Source organism: Camellia sinensis, chromosome 14 (genome assembly GCF_055761805.1).
Source record: "Camellia sinensis isolate YWXY chromosome 14, ASM5576180v1, whole genome shotgun sequence".
Lineage (NCBI taxonomy): Eukaryota > Viridiplantae > Streptophyta > Magnoliopsida > Ericales > Theaceae > Camellia > Camellia sinensis.
In genome coordinates, this window is record NC_138974.1 from 131,229,131 (window position 1) to 131,249,636 (window position 20,506).

Genomic DNA, 20,506 nt, shown 5'->3' on the forward strand with positions numbered 1-20,506 from the left:
ATCGGAGGACCACGGTGTCTTGGATGATGTGGGCACCAAGGCCGAGGACAAGGCTGTTGAGGAATTGGTTGAGGTGCAAATTGATACAGAACAGTCGGACAAGTTTTTCTTGCTCGGTTCAAGTCTCACAGCCCTAGAGAGGACCGAGATGGTTGAGTTTTTGATGGCCAACATCAAAGTCTTCGCGTGGTCGCCTTACGACATGCCTGGCCTCGACCCTAGTTTTATGTGCCATCACCTCAATGTCTTCCCTGGAGCAAAGCCCGTCATCCAACGAACAAGGAGATCGGCACTGCATCACGCCGAGGTAGTTGCAGAGGAGGTGAAGAACCTGCTTGAGGCACGAGCAATTCAGGAAGTGCACTACCCTCGGTGGATTTCCAACACAGTAGTGGTGCCAAAGAAGAATGGAAAGTGGCGAGTTTGTGTCGACTATAAGACAGTCAACCGAGCTTGTCCCAAAGATAGTTTCCCTTTGCCGCGAATTGACCAGCTTGTGGACTTGACGGCTGGACATAATAGGCTCAGTTTCTTGGATGCCTACCGCGGCTACCACCAGATCGCCATGCATGGGCCTGACCGAGAGATCACCTCTTTCACGACTCCAAGGGGACTCTTCTGCTACCGAGTCATGCCTTTTGGTTTGAAGAACGCCGGGGAAACCTTTCAGAGGATGGTGACCAAAATGTTTGCTCCTTTGCTTGGCCGAACAATGGAGGCTTACATCGATGATATGGTGGTAAAGAGCCGACATGAGGCAAACCATTTGTCCGACTTAGCCGAGATGTTTGCCATTCTAAAGAGGCACAAGCTGCGCTTGAATGCGTCGAAATGTGCCTTCGGCGTAGGATCCGAAAAAATTTTGGGGTTCCTAGTCACGAACCGAGGCATCAAAGCAGACCCTACTCAGATCAGAGTCGTGCAAGAATTGAAACAGCCCAGCTCGGCTAAGGACGTGCAGCATCTGGCCGGGATGGCCGCCGCGCTTAATCGGTTTATAAACCGGTCATCAGATCGCTGCCGCCCTTTCTTTCAAGCATTGAAGTTAAAGTTCTCGTGGGACGCAGAGTGTGACCGAGCTTTGGCCGAGCTCAAGGAATATCTTTCTACTCCGCCACTGTTGGTTACACCAAAGCCGGGAGAGGAACTTTACCTTTACCTTGCCATCTCCCAGCACGCGGTCAGTGCGGTGCTAGTCCGCGCTGAAGGGATCAAGCACTTCCCAATTTTTTATGTCAGCAAGACCTCACTGCCGGCTGAGACGAGATATTTACCGCTGGAAAAGCTTGCGTTAGCATTGATCATGGCTTCGAGGAAGTTGGCGCATTATTTTCACGCCCATACCATCGTCATATTGACCGAGTTTCCCCTCAAGGCCTTGTTTGAACGGGCAGACTTTTCAGGCCGAATTCTTAAGTGGGCGGTCGAGTTGGGACAGTTTAATGTGAAGTTCCAGCCGCGCACCGCTTCAAAGCCCAGACCTTGGCAGATTTCGTCGCCGAGTTCTCACCTGGCACTCATCCGGTATGCCCGGTCAATATTACCGTGGCAGATGATGAGATGCACACAAGGCCAACCGAGGTACAACCAGTTGGACGTGGTAGCGACGCGGAGTTTGCGCGCACCATTGAAGCACCCTCCGTTTGCACGGTTTTACCACCCGGTGATACGCTGACGGAGTTGAGTATCACCGACCCATCCGCTTTGTCCAGTCCCGCATCACCAAAGGGGGTAGAAATTGAACTACAAAGCTCAGAGCCTGCGACTGGCGTAACACCGCAACCTGATGATTCGCCTACGGACTTGCGCATTACAGATCCACTTGCTGAGTCCGGTGCCGAATCATCAAGGGGGGAGGGACTGGACCCACACAGCTCAAAACCTACGGCCAGCTTAACACCGCAACCTGATGATTTGCCTACGGACTTGAGCATTACAGATCAACTTGCTGAGTTCGGTGCCGAATCACCAATGGGGACCAAATTGGAGCCGGTCAACACAGAACTTGAAACCGCACAGCCGATCAGTTGTGATCCCATTGCCCTTCGCAACTCTCAGGACCCATCAGACTGCTGGAAGCTTTTTGTGGGGGAAATGTGGAAGCTTTTTGTTGATGGAGCGTCCAACCGTCATGGTGCCGGCCTAGGTATCGTTCTTATCTCCCCGGATGGCCTAACCATTGAACATTCTATTACGCTTGGCTTCCCAGCATCTAACAACGAGGCTGAGTACGAGGCCCTTCTCGCCGGGCTCAAGAGCGCAATTCAAATGAAGGCAGCCGAGCTCCTAGTGTACAGTGATTCCCAGCTTGTGGTTAACCAAGTCTCTGGGATTTACGAAGCAAAGGACGACAGGATGGCGAAGTACCAAGCTCTGGTCAGGGAACATATCAAGCAGTTTGAGGCAATCAGAGTCGAACAGATTGGCCGTGAAGAAAACGGCCAAGCTGATGAGCTGGCTGGCCTCGCTTCCATGATAGACAGTACGTCTCCAAACCCCTTGTTAATTGACTTTCTTCCGCGGCCAAGCATTGAAGACGCCGAGCAGACGGATGTACTCTGCGCCGCGCTAGGTCCTTCCTGGATAGACCCCTTGATCTTATTCCTCAGGGACCGGACTCTACCAACTGACAAGAAAGAAGCCCACAAAATCCGGGTGAAGTCAGAGCGGTTTTGGCTCTCTCCATCTGGTGCGCTGTATAAAAAGTCCTTCACTGGTCCTTATCTAAAGTGCGTGCACCCGAATAGTGTGGCGGCCTTCTTGTAGGAAATTCACGAAGGCATTTGTGGCAGCCACATAGGAGGCAGGTCCTTGGCCTACCGAGCTATTTCGCAGGGATACTGGTGACCGTGCATGCAGGCCGACGCACAAAAATACGTCCGCAAGTGCGAAAAATGCCAGAAATTCGCCCATCAGATCCATCAGCCTGCTCGGGAACTTCTTCCCCTCACCAGTCCTTGGCCTTTCGCCATGTGGGGGCTAGATATAGTGGGGCCACTGCCGACAGCACCGGGCAACCGGAAATTCTTCATTGCGGCCACAGATTACTTCACGAAATGGGTTGAAGCTGAGCCCTTGGCAACCATCAAAGAAAAAGACGTGAAGCGGTTTGTCTGGCAGAACGTGGTCACACGGTTTGGCGTCCCCAAGATTTTGATCTCTGACAACGGCACCCAGTTTGACGGTCGCCTATTCAGAGGATTTTGTGAAGATTTGAAGATAAAATTCTACAACTCCACCCCGGCTTACCCGCAGTCCAATGGTCAAGCCGAGGCATCAAACAAGACTATACTGGCTGGGTTGAAGAAACGGCTGGAGAAGGCAAAGGGAAAATGGGCTGAGAAATTATCCAGCGTCCTTTGGGCATACCGAACAACCCCACGGCGATCTACCGGGGAAACTCCATTTGCTTTGGCTTATGGCATGGAGGCGGTCATACCTTTGGAAGTTGGAATGCCCACCCTTAGGAGCGAGAGTTTTGAGCCCGAGCTGAACGCCGAGGCTATTGCCTTGGAGCTGGACCTAGTGGAAGAGCGTCGGGAGAAGGCCCTCATCCATGTGGCCGCCTACCAACAAGAGCTCTCAAAGAAGTATAACAAGATGATGCACCCCAGACCGTTCAAGGTTGGTGATTGGGTTTTGAGGAAAGTTATGGGCAACACCCTGGTGCCAGGAGAAGGCAAACTAGCGGCAAATTGGGAAGGACCCTACAAGATCACCGGTCTGGCGAGCAAGGGGGCTTACCACTTGGAGGACCTAGAGGGAAGAGCAATACCCCGGCCATGGAATGCGGTCAACTTGAAACTGTATTATTTTTAAGCTTTTGCTTTCTTTTCTTGTGCAAAGGGATTTTTGGGCATTGCACTCCAACATGTAATTCTTTTTGTCAATATATTGAAGTAATTTTGCTCTAGCGTTTGGACTGTTGTTTTAATGTAAAAACCGAGATGGCTTGTTTCGGTTGGAAGAGTTGGTGTTTTGTCCAACTTCGGATTCCCAACCAAGATGGTTTGCTCCGGTTGGAAGAGTTGGTGTTTTGTCCAACTTCGGATTCCCAACCGAGATGGCTTGCTCCTGTTGGAAGAGTTGGTGTTTTGTCCAACTTCGGATTCCCAACCGAGATGGTTTGCTCCAGTTGGAAGAGTTGGTGGAAGAGTTGGTGTTTTGTCCAACTTCGGATTCCCAACCGAGATGGTTTGCTCCAGTTGGAAGAGTTGGTGTTTTGTCCAACTTCGGATCCCCAACCGAGATGGTTTACTCCGGCTAGAAGAGTTGGTGATCTGTTCAATTTTGCTATTACCAACCGAGATGGTTATTTCGGTTTGAGAATTCGTTTTGTTCCAAGTATTTCAACCGAGTTATGAAGTCCGGTTGACAAGGTTTGCAATCTATGATTTAATACCAAGATTATTTGCCGAAGATGGAACTGACCATGCAAACACTTGGCAAAATTTGAGTTTTTCATTGATAAGAAAGTAAATACAAAAGGTGGGGACAGAGCCTGGTTACATCAAAAACGCAAAAGCAAAAATACAAAAATAGAAGAAAACTAAACCAAGGGTGAGAGATTGGTAAACTCGTCCTCGGCGGCATCAACGTTGATGGTTGGACTTGTGTCTTGGGCACCGGGCTCGTCACGGCCGGGCTGCTCCTGCACCTCGGCATCCTCTTCTTCTTCCTCTGTCTCAGCATCTCCCTCTTCAAGCCCTTCCTCGGCCTCTGCTTGCAAAGCGCTGAATACGTCATTTGCGTAAGGCACGAGGTAGACCGGTAGCGAAGCAGGAGGAGGATTGGCAAATACGTCGGTGTCAGAGCCCTGGCCGAGGTGCTCGCAAGCGGACTTCCAGCCGGCTTTGAAGTAAATATCTTGTGTGGCAAAGACTTGCTTTTTGTAGCTCTGCTCGGCTTCGTTGAAGCCGGCGTTGTTAGCAGCCCGACAGTCTTTCTTCTGTGACTTTTTGAGCTTGCTTAGCTCGGTCTGGAGCTCATCCCGTTTTTTCTCGGCCACATCCAGCTGACCGAGCAGTTTGTTGTTGTCGGCGTTAGCCATCTCAAGTGAAGACTTTGCCCGACCGAGCTCGGCTTGGAGGCTCTCGACTTGGCTGGCGGTATCGCTCGCCTTCTGCCGAAGTCTGTGGATGTGCTCCATGACCAAGTGCTGCTTTTGGATGGCCTGCAAAATTAGAATTTGATCAGAGAAGAAACCGTGCAAACACTTGCCAAAATTGAAGCAGAGGATTGAACTTCTTACCCTGGTCATGGATTTCACGGCGGATTTGACCAGCCGGGTGTCAGGAACGTGGTCGCTTCCAACCACGTCGCTGGGCAACAACAAAGCCTTTGAGAGGTCAAAGGCAAGCAAGTGCTCCTTGTCGCCTTTGACTGAAGCATTTGCCGGGATCTCCTTTCCCCGGTGTTTCAGCTGCGGCCGCCATGCTAGGATGGTACTGACCCTGTCGGCAGGTTGCTCGGTTGCCAGTTCGGTGATGAGCTCGGCGGAGGGATCGGCCCGTGGTCTTTTGCCAGCCCGGCGTGTTTCTTGGCTAGACTGCCCGGCGGTTGGAGAAGCTAAGGCGACCACGGTGGCGCTCGATTGACCAGCAACCGGGAAGCGGGCGATAACGCTCGGTATCTCAGCCGAGGTTGCGATGAGAAGGTTTTTGATTCGACTTCTTTTGGCCATTTCTTGTTCGTCGGTTAACCGGATTAAGGGGACATCAGGAAGGGTAGGGTCTGGAGGTGGCGAAGGAGCGCGGAGGAAGTCTGTTACTCTACTCCGGCGCGGAGCAGAATACCTGTAGGTCGGGGTGTAGCCGAGTAAATCGTTGCAATCTCGGTGGGAATATCGAAGCACGGTCCGAATTGCCTCAACGTTGGGAAATTGATAGTTGGCTTGCAAGGCTTGGATTGCTGCAAAAGAAACAGGAAAACCGGTTAGTTACAGAGTAAAGAGGTAGGCTAACCGAGCAAGTTTGAGCGGCTTACATGAGGAACCGAAGTCCTTGTTTATAAACCAGCCCGGTACCTCGGCTGTTTCGTAATTGCCCGACACCCAGAAAAAATCGTCGTCGTGCAGATCTTTGTCCGGGGTGCCGGTTACAATTTTTTCCTTGCCCGATCTGATTTTCAAGTAATAAGCTAGGCCGTCACCGGTGTGACCCATTGTATATTACCTCAATATCTTGGCTAGACCTAAGTTGGTGCCTAACCGATTGTTTAATTCATGGACGCCGTTGATAATTCTATAAGTGTTGGTGGACACTTGGGTGGGTGCCAGCCCGGTGTGGCGGAGGAACTCGGTGATAAGTGGGTTTAGTGGGAAACGGCGGCCTCCTTCGATAATTGACAGCACGATGAAGGGGCATTGGTCTAGTCTGCCCCAGGGTGTTGTCTCCTCTTCAGCCAGTTCGAGATGGACGTCGGCCAGGATGCCGTACTCCTCTCTGAATGCAGCTAGCGCCGCCAGAGTATCCACTAGGAAGCGGAATTTCCCCATTTATAGCCGGACTGAGGTAGCTCGGCTGAGGTGGTTGGCACAATGGCAATTGGTAATTGCTCGGTCTTGAGAGCCTGAGGAATGGAGAGTGGTCCCCTTGGACTCTGCAGGAAAATGATGGCAAGTAAGTGTGAGCGCGGTCCCGCGGAAAGAGCTGGACTTTAGCTCGGTCATTAAGGGTGCCAAACGACCTCGGTCTTCTAAGCTAACTAAAGAGCTCGGTCGCTCGGACAGGCCAGATGTTAGCCCGGTTGAGCGACCATTTCTTTTTGTTATCTCGGTTTTTGCCGGGGTTAAGACAAACATGTTGTTTGCTCGGTCAGATTGGTTCTTTGGATCAAATGAAGACCAGAAGCCCGGCCCGCCCCAGTCCTCAGTGTTCTTCAGGAAAATAAAGAACACCAAGAACAGTAGGAGGTTTGGGGCGGTTTCTATGGCCTATGCCCTAAGAGCTACGTTTTAGTGCCCTAATGTGTGTAATATTAAAGAAAATAGCAACAAAAGAGGGTTCGAAGGCCTTACCAATGAGGGGCAACTGCTTTTCCTTCGAGCAGAAACGCAAATAATGGCAAACGAGGACTGGACAAGGATGCTAGAGCTCTAGAGTCGAATAACAGAATGGCAGTAGGAAGAAATTGAGTTTGGGGGTGTCTTGTATGTATAGACGAGGGGGAGACCACCCAAATTCAAATTCTGGCAAAAACGACGGGTTGGCTGCTCGAGAACCAATGGCAGCCCGCCACGTGTCCCCATTTATGGCGACGTGAGAACTAAAGAGACAGGTCGAAGAGCCAACCGGGCTACTTTCGAAGAAGAGGACATCAGCCGAGGAGTATAATCGGGCAAGTTTGCAGAGAGTTACGTTAACTAGCCCGGTCGCCCTTCGTCGTCTTGAAGACCGAAGAATTGTTACCCCGGTCGAAGTATAGGTAATTCCGGTCACGCTCTCGCAGACGGAATTAAGGGGCAATTGAGTGGGAGATTTATGATCTGGAATTGGGCCGAGGTAACGGCCGAACAAGTTAAGAGCCCAATGTTGCATGGGGCCGAGATGATCGACTATCCACCCGGAGATAGGCTGCCAGAATTTGGGTCAAGTGTATGCCGCCCCAGACCGTAAAGAAGGTGCTCGGGAGGAAGTGCTCGGTTGGACCGAGCTTCTTGATTAGGGGATGGTGGAAGCCAGACAAGCTGAGTGACCTGTGTCCGGAAAGGCGTGGTCAGCCGAGGTAACCGTTTGACCGGCAGGAGGGCCGACCACAGGAGGCGCCTCGGGCTCGGCTTTGCCGAGATGCCGCCTAGCCCGGTCCTCCCTGGTCTTAGACAGTGAAGTGCTGGGGTATGAAGCACGGCACGCCCGTGGATAGAAAAGCTCGGCTGCCGAGCTCCAACTGAGGGTAGGCAGTTGGGATTAGGTGATGTTCAGCAAGGTTTATGCTGACAGATGGGATAGCAGAGCCACGTGTCAGGCGATGACTGGGAGTGGATATGAGGCACAGAGGGTATATAAGCGTGTCTGCGCCCCCCATACGGGACACACGAACACTTTTGTAAGGAATTCTTACACTCAAACACTCTTCTCTCTCTCTCTATCCTAAGGTGTGTGCTAACTTGATCGTCGGAGGGTTTTTCCGGCCACACACCGCCGGGTAGCTCACCCTTATTGGCTTGCAGGAGATCGGGCAAAGACGGAGCTCGGAAGAAAGGAGTATGGGCTTGCCGGAATATTTGCTTCCCGTACACATACCTTTCTCAATCCATTGTTCCTGTATTTATACCTGTTCCTTTTGATCCTCGGGGCCAGGGCCTACTTTTTAATCATTGTCCTTTCTCTTATTCGGCTCTAAGGATCTACACTTATTCGGCACATATATTATATTCAGCTTCCCATTCTCGTAGGATACAGCCGATTAATATCAGTCTTCTAAGGTACACACCTTCTGATTTTGCCATTATTCGGCTCCCACAAAACTCATAAACATATACGTGACGTTACATAGATAAAGTAATTTTACGTCACCCCATGTACAGATAACCAAAAAAACTTGTTCAAAAACAAGTAGAAAACAAAGTTTTAAACGTTCGTGAAACAAGGCCACAGGGCTTGACTTGATCCGGAACCTCCTCGGGAGGCGCAAAGGGTGGCTGACAAAATGGAATCTTAGGCCATTAACTCTGGGCCTGGTTACGTGCCTGATCGCCTACATACACAATATAAATAGTGAGCTGGACCCCAGTGAATAATAACAGAGTAAAGCGTTTTAATGATTGTTGTCCATATCTATTACAAAAAACAGAATTCAGTAGTTAACAGAAATGGATTCATAATCATGTTCAGAAATCAGAGTTCATAACAGAAACAGATTCAGAATCATACTCATAATCAGAATTTGTAGTTAATCATACGTGATACATCCATTAGCACTAGCAAAAACAGTTGACTCATAAAGGGATGCCCATAAAGGCATACAGTTGGCTCACGTGCACGGAGATGGTACAGTTGGCTCATGAGACGTACAGACGTATACAAAATGATCCATAACAGTTGACTCATGAAACATATGGTTGGCCCATAATTGGGATGTAACAGAACAGATAACAGATGTCATCTGAAGCTAATGATGCCACGAGTATATTTCAGAAATTTGGACAATTATTCATTCATACAAAAACTAATATTTCAGAAAACTGATCATTTCATATCATCAGAAAATAATTAAAGTTAAACATAACTTTACAGAGTTATTACTCACAGATAGCTCCCAAGCGGATAAGCAGAACAGACGACAGGATAGCCTATGGCGCGTGACCTACACAAACACATAACAGATGCACATTTAAAACACACGTTCAGAATATTCTTAGCTTATTATGTTTCGTTCTTAGTGTGTTTCTATGTTTTATCCTCACTATTATGTTTTAATCATGGCCTAGGAATGCTTAGGATGCAATGAGAATACTAAAATGCACTTGAAAACACTTAACAAGACTTGTTGAAAACAGGGTCCTCGCTCGAGCGCAACTTCCTTCGTTGGAGCGGACATGCAAAATGTGAGTGGTCGCTCGAGTGCAACATCCATCACTCGAGTAGTCTGTAAACTTTTGCAAAAGTGCTGGTTACTTGATTTTTCAGCTCGACGCTCACTCGAGCGTGAGACTCATACCCTCGCTCAAGCGCAACTTTTGTTGCTCGAGTGGTCTAAAAAACACGCAAACTTCTGGGAGCATGCATTTCACGCTCAAGTTTCGCTCGAGCGGAAGTGTGAAAATGAAGGTGGTGGCTCGAGCGTAGAATCTATCGCTCAAGTGGGGAGGTCAAATTCTGGAATTTCCAGATTCACCTCCAAGCTTCCAAACTCAATTCAAACACTACAAAACTCATCCTTTTGGGCCAAAAACTTGAGAAATCAAATGTAAACTTGGGAACATTGAGAATTTGAAATCGTTTCACAAAATCAATGTCCAAAAACTTGCCAATTAATCAAAACAAAACCCAATTCTTAGAAAACATAACATGGATGTAGTGCTTTGACTTGAAGACTTCCAAGACATGATCTAGTGACCCAAAATGACATGACATTTGATGAATTCCCAAAACTAAAGTGATTTAGTAACATGCATGAGGAATTTCTTGGAAAATAACCATCAAAATACTATGAAGTGTGCATGCATGCATGGTACACTCCCATAGTCAACCATCTAAGTTCAATTCTTGCACTACACAACCCAATTCTTTAAATTCATGTACTAAGTGACTTAATCTCAAAGCTTAAGGGTTGAACTCTTACCTTCCATGGCCAATCACACTCTCAATGGTCAATGTTTGAAGTCCCAAGCCAAACCTTCCAAATTTTCTTACAATTCTCCTAAGATGAGCTCAAACTTCTCTTCTCTCTCTCTCTCTCTCTCTCTCTCTCTCTCTCTCTCTCACATTTTGTCTCTTGAAGGCTCAAAAATGATATGAAAAAGTGGCTCAAGTTGGGTGTATAAGCCTTATATAGGCTTGAATGAAGAACGTGTTTAATTAGGCTTAATTGAGCATTTAATTATTCCAATTAAGTCGTTCCGAATCGAATTTCAATTGAACCTACCATAATGTTCTAAAAATTCCAAATAACACGTATACCAAGTTAATTTCTGAATCGGATGCTGATAAGGCCTTTAATTCACAAACTGAAACGGAAACATGAACAAATCTTTCTACGTTAAACAGATATAAACACAAATAAGGCAATACATATGCAAATACTGCAAGATTCCACTTTAATTACTTATTAATCCTTCCTACTCATGGATTGCATGTTAATTATGGATCGAGGTGGTTACAAGGTCTTTGCTCTCAAGTATTATTAAAGGCTTCGCTCTCTTCTTGATAACAATTGTCGCCTCCTCCTCCAGAATGTCAGCTCTTACCCCGAGTGTTTCAAGAGCATCTGAAAACTTGTTGTCAAAGTGAGGCACATGCTCTATTTCGACCTTCTAAAATTTTTCAAGGAGCCTTTGGACTGTCATACGGTACACTGCCAAGGCAGGCTCTTTCAAGACGAACTATCCTGAAACTTGCTTCACTATCAGTTTTGAGTCCCCCCAAATTCGAATCTTCTTGATACTATGCTTCTTAGTTGTTATCAAGTCTAAAATAAGAGCCTCATACTCGGCTTCATTATTCGAACAATGGAAGTCCAATTTATAGGACCAATACAATTTTTCCCCACTTTTGCTTGTAAGGACTATCCTGGTTCCACCTTTCCCTCTAGCTACTGCTCCATCAAAGCTCAATGTCCAAAAGCTTTCCTCGGAGACCATAGCTGCATGCACTTCTCCTCTTAATTCTTCATTCACTGGTTCATAGTCGCCACTTGGGAATAGGGCAAGGAGATCGACTAAGGCTTGTCTTTTGATTGCCTTGGGAACTATAGACATGATCTCAAATTCACCCAATGCTAACATTCATCTTGCCACCTTCCCGGTTAGAGTAGGCTTGCTGAAGAGGTATCGAATTGGATCACTTCTGGTAACAATCTAAATCTGATGTGCTAAGAAGTAATGCCTGAGCTTTTTGGCGATAAATACCAAGGCTAAACAATGTCTCGGACTTCTGCTCCTCAAATCTTCCGGCTGATATAATACACCAGGTGTTATACTCCATCTATATCTTGGACCAATCCATTTACATCTTGTACTAATAATGCCCCTATGGACTTGGGGGTTGAAGTTAGGTACAACATTAGAGGCACCCCAAGCTGCGAGGCTATCATGGTTTGAGACGAGGTCAAGGTCACCTTGATTCTCTTAAAGGCCTTTCCGTGCCCTTGGTTCCACTCGAACTTGGCGTCTTCCTTTAACAAAGAGCTGAATAGGGCAGAGATCTCTGCAAGAGCTGGAATAAACCTCCAAATATAAGACACCTTCCTGAGGAACTTCTTTAACTCCTTCTGAGAATGCAGGAGAGACATTGTTCTGATAGATTTGACCTTTGTCTTCATCTGCCTTGATACCATGTCTATGTACAAGAAACTCAAGAAATTTCCCGGTCGTCACTCCGAAAGCACATTTGAGAGGATTCATCCTCATTTTGAATTTCTGGCACCTCTTGAATACTTTCTCAAGGTCTCGGAGACGGTCCTCTTCTTTTTTAGACTTCACCACCAAATCATTAACATAATCTTTCGCCTCATGATGAATTATGTCATGAAAGATTATAGTCATAGCCCTTTGGTAGGTTGTTCTGGCATTCTTAAGTCTGAAAGGCATGACTATATAGAAGAAATTTCTGAGAGGTGTTCTAAAAGCAATCTTTTATGCGTCCTCCTCGGCCATTTTAATCTGACTGTATCCACTGAATCCATCCATGAATGAGAACATTTGGTGTCCTGAGGTGGAATCCACAAGAGTGTCGATGTGAGGTAGAGGAAATTCATCCTTTAGGAAAGATTTGTTTAGATCTCGAAAATCTACACATACTCTGATTTAACCATTTTTCTTCTTTACTAGCATTATGCTCGCCAACCACGTGGGGTATTGTATTGGCCGGATAAAATCTGCACGTTGAAGTTTTTCAATCTTCTCCTTAATTTTCTATTCGAGATCTGGGTGATATTTTCGAGCAGTTTGCTTGATTGGCTTGGACTTTGGGAACGCATCAAGATAATGGGAGACTAGGTCAAGATCTAGTCCGAGTATTTCCTTATATGACCAAGCAAACACATCCGAGTACCGGCTTATCAACTTTAACGACTGCTCCCGCTTTTCTGGGCTAAGGCTTGAACTTATGAATATTAACCTTGGAGCATCTTGCCCATCACTCAGATCTACTTCAATAAGCTATTCGGGCTGAGGCTGAGGCCCGTCTTGCATGCATTCTGGAGCCACTTCAGGCTTTATTACTATGTCATCATTAGAAGGCTCTTCTTTTGACCTAGAGTTAGTTAGTGAAGAAACTGACTCCCCATGCCTTCACAAATAGTATACCATCTTGCCTTATTCTCGGACTTTTATCACCTTCCAAGGAATAGGCGGGCTTTCTGGTCAAGGTGTAGACTGCTTACTTGATTCTGCCTTTGGCTCCTTATCATTTTTGATATCCTCCCAATGAGGAATTTTGACCCCTCGAGGCTTAGAGGTGGTGAGACTTTCTTCAATGGACAATTTGGTGAAGTAAATGGCATCAGAATAATGGGCTTCATGAGTCTCGAAAGGCCTTTCTGTAGCCTGAATTGTCACCGTCTTCTTTTCCTATTTAGCTTTAACGCACTGATGATAACTCGACGGTACAACCCCATATCTATGCATCCAGGTCCTCTCTAGAATGATATGATAGTTTGCCTCAAAGTCGATAATATGGAACTTGGTGGCCGAACGAATTTCTCCGATGACTAAATCAACTGTTATGCATCCTATGGTAACTCCCCTTTCTCTATCGAAACCAGTGATGACTATTGGCTGCTTCACAATGCGCTCTTCAGAGATTCCAGCCTTTTCTAAAGTAGCGCGGGTCATAATGTTAATAGAGGCTCCACTGTCAAGAAAGACCCTTTTGAAGTCAACACCGTTAATATAAGCAGTTACATAAAGTGGGCAGTTGTGAGAAAAGGGATACTTCCAGTCAATCTTAAAGAAAGTAATGGCACTAGATTACTCTTTTGCCTTCATCGAGATGGATCCCTCAGTTGACATGCATTCCTCATGGTGTGCCTTGGCTATATTGATGATAGCCTTGGTGATTTCTGTTCTTGCCTCCTTGGAAAATCCAAGTTGATCAAAGAATTGCTTAAACTTTACACAGTCTTGCAGGGTTTTGGCGTAGTGATTCGGATCTTTCTCCACTCTTGGAGGCTCGTAGTTAACCATGTCCTCGGTCTCTTCAAAATAGGATGCTACATAAACATGGTTTCATTCTCTTCCGTAGTATTCTTCTCCTCCTTCTGGATCGAAGGGACCTTCGATATTAGCCATAAAGGCTCTGCCCTCTGGATCGAGAGCACTTCTATGATAAACTTGTTCACCCTCGGGCTCGAAGGTGTCGTCCAGATAACAATCATTGTCATCGAGATTGGCGATAGCTTCAATCATCGGGCCTTCATATACTTTCATAACAACATTCTTGCCATTGCCTCGGTGCTGAGGATATGGTTGTTCTCAGATGTCTTGAGTTCCCTGTTTTTTGAACCTCAATTCGTCTGCCTCGACTTTATCTCTGAAAATTTTCCTGAGAGTCCAACACTTCTCTCTCAGATGTTTTAATGTGCGATGATAGACGCAAAACTCGGGGCTCTCACGGTCATTCTTTGATAAGACTTCCTCGACATAAGGCAATTTTAGCTCTCCATCGGCCACCCATTCCTTAACTAGGGCTTTTATCTCTTCAATTCCACATGGATAAGAAACATTAGCCTTTTCACCACTATATTGTTTTCCTCTTCTGGCCTCTATGACCCCCTCCTTATGATTTCTGGGTATCGGGGGCGGAGGCAGTAGCAACGATAGGTCCACGAGACAATTTGAAACTAGTTTTGTAACTAGCTTAAATCCGGACTCCTGAGCCTGAGAAGTGCTAATGTTCCGAGCTGCTTCGATAAGTGCTGAAAATGTGGGTAGCTTGTGATTAACTAGAAACAATTTGTACTTGTTCAATGCCCCCTCTAGATAGATTTGAACCAAATAACTCTCTTCCACAGCTTCATGGCAATCCATAGCCTTGTCCTTAAACCTTTTGACGTAGTTAAGGATGTCGTTACTTTTTTGTTGCTTCTCCTTATACAATGTAAATGTGGTCACCTTCTCAGCCACTTGAAAGAACTTGGCATAGAATTTGTTGATCATCTCCTCTCAACTTCGGATAAAGTTTGGGGCCAAGTTAACATACCAACTATATGCTCGGTTAGTGAGGGACTTAGAGAATTCTCTAAGCCGAAGGACGTGGTTTGAACCATGAATAACCAGAGTCTCAATGTACCGCACAACATCTTCTCGAGCATTTCCTTGTTTGTCATTGAAATTGATGAATTTCGGCACTGTATATCCTTTTGGGTATGGATAACTCAATATCTCAATAGGGTATGGGCTTGACATCCGGGTCAAGCAAGAAGGGTAAAGTCCTATTGCCCCATTCGAGATCGAACATAGCTTGCACATCAGCAAGATTGAGAAATTGTTGAGGAAGAGAATTTGATGATGGCATTCCCGGAACTTGGCATGTAGACCCAAAGACTAAGTCAGGAGCGGCTTGGCCATTCTGGTGTTGAGAATTCATCATTGGTGAAGACACGTGACATAAAGCCATCGGCACCTATGGATAAGCCATTTGGTGATGGGACATTGAATTAAGTTCCATAAAGTCCACTGCACGTCACAATTATATCGGGTTGGGCTTGCAAATTTGTTGTCAACGCCAAAGGAGGCCTGCTCAATACGTGAGTAGCGTTTACTGGTGCTGAAATGAGATTAGGTACATGTAGAGCTCCTTTTTGTGCAATCATGCCCCTTATATTTGTTTGGACACCAACAGTCGCCGAAGCGCCATTCGTTACACCAGAACCTCCCATAGTTATCATTGGATCTTGGCTTGGCGCACCATGGAGCCCGAGCGTGGGCAAACTGCTGTCGCCTACTGTGGTCTGAGCATGTGTTGTTGTTGTTGTGTTGCCATAAACCACAAGCTAACTATGGCCAACTTCTCCTTAGGTTTGATTTTGCACTCCGGCGGGGATAACTCCACCACCAGTTTGATTTCCACTTGGCACCGGTACAAAATTAGAACTCATCACCAACATGGAGTGAGTGAGATTCTGAAGAGTGGTAAGAATCTTTTGCTGAGTATCTTGAAGTCCTTGAATGGTAGCAAAAGTAGTTAATCTGGAGCCATGGTCCTATCATTACCACCATTAGAGGATCTTTGTTGGTGAACTTCATCTTCTCCTGCCATCCTTGCCGGAGTTATGCGGGTTCCGGATCTCATTGAGACCATTAACCAATCTGCCTCCCCAGCAAAGTCGCCAAATGTATGAGAGGGTTCAAGAACGTTGTTGGAAAATTTGAAGATCTTCGAAGAACTTTGAAGAAAATTCGAATTCTTTAGAAATAATGAGAGACTTAGATTCTTCAACAGTCACAACTAAGAACACAAAAGTAAAGAGATGATGGAGATAAGAGATTGGGTAAAGAAGAAGGTAAACTAGTTAGAAAGAAAATAATGGCATGGCTCTCCCTTGGATCTCCCACTTTCACTCTCAAGGTAGATAATGGAGAAGGGAAATTAGTTCTTTCCTAAGAGTTGTCTCTCCAAAATCCATCCCTTGTAAAGCTATGGGTGGGTACTATTTATAGGCACCTCATGACGTAGGATAGAGCCCATGTGCAAGGCATATGGGAAATATTCTCTCTAACCACCTTGTCCGAGGAGATGACCTCTCTGAGGATGAAGAAAACTCCGAAGAGGAGATCAATCTCTTGGCGAACCCTTCTTCTTAGCAATATCTAACCAATGATCCCCAATCACACCAAAAGGCCGAGGTAGTCCTAGAGGAACCCCCGTCGCTAATATTACTGAGTCTTATGGACCCCTTGGGTCGTGCCACCTCGACCCGGGCATAGGCTAAAGCAATCGATGAGTCAATTCATCTTCACCCACCGTCCTCGGGATTTAGGCCCTTTGTTCGGGCTCTAACCTCACTCATGATTCTGGTGGGTTGATCCTGAAATGCTCCAAGTCCGCAAATTTTATGGGACTCACCAATGGAGCGGCTTCTAGATTGCGATCGAATCTGTTTGAAGCCCGAGTGCCTCGGATCTCTAGACTTGCTCAATACCCTTTCGAGTCTGGGTCCGAGTAAGTTTCTAAGTTCGTGGATCCGAACTCTTTAGAGGCTTAGAGCGATCTGACCCGTTTGATGGCAATAAATCCAGGCCCACCAATCTTGGACTTTTTGATTGGGCCTAATTAATTTAAAAGGGCCCAACTTGACTCCTCTTACACCTTTCATATCGATATGGGTTGCGAACACGGTGTCATGGCCCGTTAGAGGGCCACCAGTGATGGAGACAACGGCGTAGACTTTTATCTTGCCAAATCTCCCGATGTCTGCAAGTTCTATTGCGGAAATGTTAGTTATGATCAAAGGTCTCAAGTGTTCCATTTTTGGGAGAGAATGAATGCAATGAATGAATAAGAGAGAAAGAGGCTTGGTGTTGAATTTATATAAGGTGAAGTGGCTTGGAAAATGAAGGCTCTGTAAAAATTATAGGAAGACTCGTTTGAGGAGATAAAGAACTATATATTATTACAACGGTATGACAAATTCAAATTATAGCGCAAACGAATATATGGGACTAGTCATATAAATATTAAAATATTATTGAACCTCAAAATCAAGTATGAGACAAGAATGCAGTGGATTTTTGCCCAGTGTAATAGACACATCACAATAGAATGGTAATGGTATAGACTACATAGAAGGTTCGAAACCGTGTATTTCTCTTCTCGATTTTTTTTCTTTTGAGGTGCTGATGAGGTATTTGTCAGTTTGTCTATCATTTCTGTACTATTGTTTTGAAAAGTAAAAGTCATAGAAGTTTTCAAAAAGAAAAATGCTTGGGAGCACTAATTAGTGCTCCCACTAATTAGGTGGCAGTGGGTCCCGTCATTAATGATGTGATGTTTTGGTCTTGGAGTTGTTTTTTTTTTTTTTTTTTTACTTTTTTAATGCATTAGTGCTATTAGTGGTGATGTTTTTAGTGGATGAATCATTGTTGTTTCAAAAATTAACTATCACATATTAAAAAAAGTTATTTTTTTAATTTTTAATATTTATAAAATTTATCACTAATTAAATTTTTTTTTTTAAACATCCACTGAAGTGAATATTTTTGTATAAACTTCATGAAGGTTTATTGGGTGAGTTAATTACAATTTGGAATGAACTTTATAAACATTAAAGATCATAATCATAATTTCCTTTTTTTATGCTTTTGTAATTAATTTTTAAAAATTTCTCTGACACATGTACTTCTCAAAAAAATATTATAGAAATGAGAGACCTGTTGGTAAATACCTAATCAGCATCCAAAAAAAGAAAAAGAAAAAAAAAAGAAAAAGAAGAGATACATGGATTCGGATCTTTTATCCCAACTCTATGTAATATATGTTGGGTATATCTCCTTATTGGAGTGTGAGACCCAATTAGTTTATTAAAAGAGTTTAATTTAGTTTGGTATTAGTTATAATATATTTTTATATATTATATCTAATTTGTGGAGACTTAATTTAATTTGGTTACAACTAAGATTTGATAAAAAAAAAAAAAAAAACCACAAGTTTACCACATATATATATTGTTCCGAGAAGGCAGTGGGATATAGAATAAAAAACCAATTCCGTGGAATTAAATTGGAGTTAGTGTGCTATATTTCGGCGGTTATATTGTTTGGATCCTGCTGTGTGATTATTCCAAGTTAGTGTTTGATCTCTGATCCCGTTGGAGTTAGTGTGCTATGTTTCGGCGGCTATATTGTTTGGATCCTGCTGTGTGATTATTCCAAGTTGGTGTTTGATCTCTGATCCCTTTGGTTTATTATTTTGGCAAAGATGAATTCACTGATAACGACATGATTCAAAATTGATTCGGTTCGTTATTTTGGGTCTTCTATAACTCTGATTCTGAAGATTTTGGTTTATCTATTTGGTGAGGTCTCTCCTCTTGTTTATTTGTGATTATTTAGAATTCATCTAAAGCTGGTTTGTGAGACTATTTGTGTCACGTTTGTAATCGTTTGAAAACTTATTTGGTTGATAGTGGAATCGGATTTCGATCCCGTGAACGTACCTCACATTGAGGGAATCATGTAAAATTCTTGTGTTGCTTTTGATTTAATTTTTTTCGCATTAATTTTTATTCTCATTGATTGATTTACTTGTGGAGAATATATTTTCCCTAACAATATATACCATTACTCTACGTATTGGGTGAAAATCTATTGCATCCTTATATCATATTTTAATTTTTTTTATGTTCAATAATTTTTTAAAATTTATATGACTAAGCCCATATATTCGTTTGCGACATAATTTGAATTTGTCAATAATAATAGTTCTTCATCTCCTCAAAAAAGTCTTCCTATAATTTTTACCAAGTCTTCATTTTCCAAGCAACTTATATAAATTCAACACCAAGCCTCTTTCTCTCAATATCTCTTCCATTCATTTATTCAATCGATCATTCTCTCCCAAAAATGGAACACTTGAGACCTTTTGTGATCACTAACCTTTCTGCAACAGAACTAGAAGACATCAGGCTCTTCGGCAGGATGAAAGTCTCCGCCACTGTCTCCATCTCCGGTGGCCCTCCAACGGGCTATAACACGGAGTTCACAACCCATGTCGATATGCAAGGAAACACCAATCCCAAATGGAACACTCTCATGGATTTCAAACTCCATGACCCATCTCTCCGAAGCAACCTCCTCTATCTCAATTTCAACTTCCATTGCAGTCGAACCTTCGGTGACAAATACATCGGCGGAGTCAGTGTCCCCATCAATCCCCTCTTCGCCATGATATCTGGTAATATGACCGCTTCTCAGGCGGTCCGGTATCCAGTTACGACGTTTTCTGGGGAGGTGCATGGCTCTGTAAACTTCTGTTTCGGATTTGGGAACTTAATTCGTCCATTGGGACCGCAACAACCGGCTCCATAGTGGCAGCCACCACCACCACCACACATGTAGTGTTGGAGGCCCAAGTTGAAGTTAACTGGGGGCAGAGTTATTATACAAGTAAAGTGAGCCACAGACACTGCAAAACCAAGTCAATTATGGTGGTAATGCTCAGGCCAATGATGATCAGGCCAATCAGTATGATTATGGTGATGAGGCCAATGAGTTTGATGATGTAAGTGACTACCAATGCTGATTAGTTATCAAGATTATGGTTTTTCTTGTGGTATGGTGGGGTGGTGCTGGCTAACCATTCATAACAAGTATCTTCATTGAGTTTGTTTTTGCTTTTTTATAGATTTTAACTATTGTCTATAGTTATGTAACTACTAATGTGGCTTGTGTTATATATATGGAGCTTGTTTATATGGTTGCTTTTTATCAAGGAAAAATATATATAAAATATCATAAGAATGATATAGTAGTTATAGTCATGTGCATAGTTGTTTTGTTTTAAGTGATAGGCTCGTAATTGAAGAGGTTCCTCAAATATGTCTGACTTTGTAATTTGCCTTCAGGCTTTTCCCATCTGAAAAAAAAAAAAAAAAAAAAAAAAACAGAAGTGATAGGCTCCTTACCAGTTTACAAATTTAGATTAGACCGTCAAGCTGGTCCCATTTTTGGGTACAACTTTAATAATTTGGGTTGTTCCCGTTTTAAAAATCGTTGGGTAAATCATTTATCTAAATAATTATTAAAAAAAATCAAAAAACTAATAATCTATATCAAAAATTCAAATATTACTTTTTCGCTCTACTTTTTGTATATTATTTTTTTTACATTTTATTTTAGCCAAAAAAA